The following is a 4,681-nucleotide window of genomic DNA, read 5'->3' as shown; positions in this document are numbered from 1 at the left end:
TTGTTATTTCATTTTGCTATGTGATTATGGACTTTCCGAATTGATTTTCCTCTTAGTTCAGTATTTTTGTGATTTTACTTTTTACACTATTGTTCGAAAGGTGACCCTTTTGTAAAGTTAATTGTTTTATACTGTAAATGTCAGTTATTGCAAATACTGAAAAAAGTAAAATCACTAAAATGCTGACTTCCGAGGAAAATTCAAAACGAAAAGTCCCAAATCAAATGGCAAAATCAAATAATAAAACACATCAAACGAATGGAGAGCAACTGTCATACTCCTGACGAGATACAGCCATTTTTAAATGTAGAAAATGGTGAATTTAACCTGGTTTAATAGCGCTATATCTCTCACTTGTACAACAGTTGCATCAATTTCCATTATATTGACAATGATGCGTGTACAAAATGTCACAAACAAGGGTATAAAAACAACACAGACCCCACCAAAAGATAGGAATAATTTCAGGTGTTTCGGAAGGGAATAGTTATCAAAGGTACCAGGATTTTAATTTAATACGCCAGACGCGCGTTAAGTTTTGTAAACAGGAAATTTATAAAAATGATCATATAATTGATATTCATGTCAACACCGAAGTGCTGACTACTGGGCTTGTGACACCCTCGGGGACGAAATGTCCACCAGCAGTGGCATCGACCTAGTGGTGTAAAGGATTTTAATTTTATACGCCAGACCCGCGTTTCTTCTACATAAGTGACGATCAGATCAAAACAGTTAAAAAGCAAAACAAATTCAATGTTGAAGAACATTGAAGACCCAAAATTCCAAAAAGTTGTGTCAAATACGGCTTATGTAATCTACTCCTGAAATCTGATTCTGAATAGTCTAGTTATTTATTTCCAAATTTGATCTTTTGCCGGTTCCTTAAATGCGATGTTTGAAAGAAATAGGTGATTCGATGAACAAGATTGTTTTCGTATTATTTCATAGTATAAAATTTAATAAAAAAAATGTTTGTGATTGTAAGTAAATAAAGGCAACAGTAGTATACCGCTGTTCAAAACTCATAAATCCATGGACAAAAAACAAAATCGGGGTATCAAACTAAAACCGAGGGAAACGCATTAAATATAAGAGGAGAACAACGACATAACACCGAAACGTTACACACACAGAAACGGACCAAGCATCAGACAAAACACCACGAGAATAACAAATGTAACATGATAACCAAATACATGAATTTTGGATAGTCAAGTTCCGTGCCACGTCTTATCTCAATATCTCAAAAATAAGAGAAAACACAAACGACTCAACGTTAAAATGCAACACACACATAAACGAACAATAATATAACAATGGCCATCTTCCTGACTTGGTACAGGACACTTTTAAAGGGGAATAAAAATGGTAAGACCAGTAACAGTTTTTGAAGCTTTAAACTTCGACATTTTAGATTGTCAGCATTATTCAACTTCGTTCTTTTTTGCCAATTCAACTCGTTTGAATGGAGCGTGACTGTTGACTTGTTTTTTAGCCTGGTATGTATGATGAGTGTTTTTGTTCTTCATTTAAGAGGTTAAAAGATTAAATGAAAATACATACATGTAGTCTAAGCTGACTAAGCCACTATATGTTATGTACTGTGTAATGTTTGACCTTGTATTGATATAGCAACATGTATTTTCAGAGTATCTGTACGCTGTACTGTAATGAACCTGTCATTTGCATCAGTTCTATCTATTGTAATCCTCTTATCGTTATCTTATCAACCATATTTTATATTTGTTAAAATAAAACATGACCATATGCGTTCTTTAATATCTTATAGTTATATAATACAAAAAAAAAGAGAGAGATAAAACGAAACTGATATGAGCCATAATGCATTGATAACAAATACAAAAACTGTTTTGGCTTTGTTCAAACTTAAGGTTAAATTATACTGCTTGTTACATAAAAATGTAGATGAATTATTAGATTTCGGCTTATTGACGTTTCGTTCCCGAGGGTATCAGCAGCTCAGTAGTCAGCACCTCGGTGTTGACAGGAATAGCCATTATGTGGTTATTTGTATAAAACTTCTGTTTACAAAACTTTGAATTTTTCGAGAAAAAAAACTTACGTATTTTCTTATCCCAGATATTTACCTAGCCGAATTTGGCTAAACTTTTTGGAATTTGGGATCACCAATGCTCTTCAACTTTTTACTTGTTTGGCTTTATAATTATTTTGATATGAGCTTCACTAATGAGTCTCATGTAGACGAAACGCGCGTCTGACGTACTTAATTGTAATCCTGGTGCCTTTGATAACTTTTAACACAACTTGGTCGATACCACTGCTGGTGGATGTTTCTTCCCGAGGGTATAACCAGCCCAGTATTCAGCACATTCTGTTTACAAAACTTTGAATTTTTCAAAAACGCTAAGGATTTTCGTATCCCAGGCGAAGATTACTTTACTCGAATTTGGCTCATTTTTAAAAATTTTGGATCTTCTACGCTCTTCAACTTTGTACTTGTTTGGCTTTAAAACAACTTTGATATGAGCGTCACTGATAATTCATATGTAGACGAAACGTGCATCTAGCGCTCCTAATTAAAATCATGAAACCTTTGATAAAATTGAGAATGGAAATTGGGAATGTGTCAAAGAGACAACAACACGACCGTAGAAAAAAAAAGAAAAGAAAACAACAGCAGAAGGGCACCAACAGGTCTTCAATGTAGCGAGAAATTCCCGCACCCGGAGGCGTCCTTCAGCTTGCCCCTAAACAAATATATACTAGTTTAGTGATAATGAACGCCATACTAATATCCGAATTGTACACAAGAAACCAAAATTAAAATAATGCAAGACTAACAAAGGCCAGAGTCTCCTGACTTGGGACAGGCGCAAATATGCGGCGGGGTTAAACATGTTTGTGAGATCTCAACCCTCCCCTATACCTCTAGCCAATATAGAAAAGTAAACGCATAACAATACGCAAATTAAAATTCAGTTCAAGAGAAGTCCAAGTCTGATGTCAGAAGACGTAACCAAAGAAAATAAACAAAATGACAATAACACATAAATAACAACCATCATAACAGATATGAGAAAACATAACCCGTGTCATGCCAACAACTGGTTTTGAATAAATGTGTTTAGTTCTGATACCTTTGATAGCTATTTACTGATCGATTCATTGATCGAATGATAACCTCATAACAATAACTATATTTCAATTATATTTTCGACTTTTCAATATAAAGAACCAATCATACAACATCTCCTTATTTTCATATATCGCAAATACCGAAAAGTACAATCCAACAGCGCATGTAATATTTAACATTCATTTGTTTTATCTATGTCATAATGACAAAGTTTTATTTTTCTAAATATATCCTTTGGTTAATTGTGTTACAATTTAAAAACCATAACTAAATTCTTCCATAGATAAACATGTTTGGTTTGGAAGTTTGGTTGTACATAACAAAAAAAAACTTATTTCGAATGGAAATTTAGAAACGATCCTGGTAATCTTATCAATCGTTTAAATAGACTTATTCTAAAAGATTTCCAAATTAACACTGAAGTTAGATCGTTGAATATTGTTTTATTGTTATAAATAATGATTTTGTTAATTTAAAGCAATCTAAATATTATTTTCATATGCACATGCATATTCATGGGTCTATAAGCTGTCGGTATCTGAATCCCGGCATTGCATAAGGTCATGTTTTCTCTTGAGTGTTCATGACGTCTTTCCACTTAATCCATTAGATGTTGGAAGTGTAATGAGTTATTGTTGAGTCTAAAAGAGGGACTAAATATATCAGAGGGACAAAAAAACTCATTGATTTAAAATAAATTGACAACGACATGGCTAAAAATAAAAAGACAAACAGACAAATAATAGTACATAAGACACAATATATAAAACTTAAAAATGACCAACATGAACGCCACCGAAACTTGGGGTGATCTTAAGTGGTCCGGAAGGGTGAGCAGATCCTGATGCACATGTGGCACTCGTCGTGTTGCATGGTGTTTAAAGATGCAGGACTTTTCACTTAGTAAGTATTGGCTTTGAACTAGCTATCAGTTACTGTGAGTATATACTAACCCTGTAATCAGTGTCTTTTCGTTGGTGTTATGTACATGTATCATTCCACTCTGTGGTTTTGTTAGATGTTTTTCTATTTGTATCATTCTAATTTTTATAGGTCTTTACACTGTCACCGGTTAGGATTGGGATTTCGGTTACATGTTTAACCCCGCCACATTATGTATGTATGTGCCTGTCTAAAGTTGGGTTCTTGAAATTCAGTGTTACATAACTGTTTTCATTCATTTCTTTTTGTGTTAATAAATGAGTCTGTTACTTTATTTCGTATGATTTGTTTGATATTTTTCATTTCAGGTGCTTTTGAAGCTGACTTTTCGATATGGACTAAACTCATTGTGAAGACTGTACATTGACCTATAGTTGTTAACTTCTGTGTCATCTGTTTTATTGGCAATCACACAACATCCTTTTTTTATTATTTTTATAATTAATGAAATTGAAAATACAAAGGAAACAATTGAATATGATTTTATAATTCTGTTTCAGCCAAAGATTTAGGAAGCATGGATTCTTGACAAAAACACAGTAAATGAATAAGCTGACATCATGTCAATTTTTGTTATTTCAGTATTGTATATGCCAGATTCTACAGTCGCAAATTGAC

This window comes from Mytilus trossulus, chromosome 7 (genome assembly GCF_036588685.1).
Source record: "Mytilus trossulus isolate FHL-02 chromosome 7, PNRI_Mtr1.1.1.hap1, whole genome shotgun sequence".
Taxonomy (NCBI): Eukaryota; Metazoa; Mollusca; class Bivalvia; order Mytilida; family Mytilidae; genus Mytilus; species Mytilus trossulus.
This window is presented reverse-complemented; position numbering follows the sequence as displayed.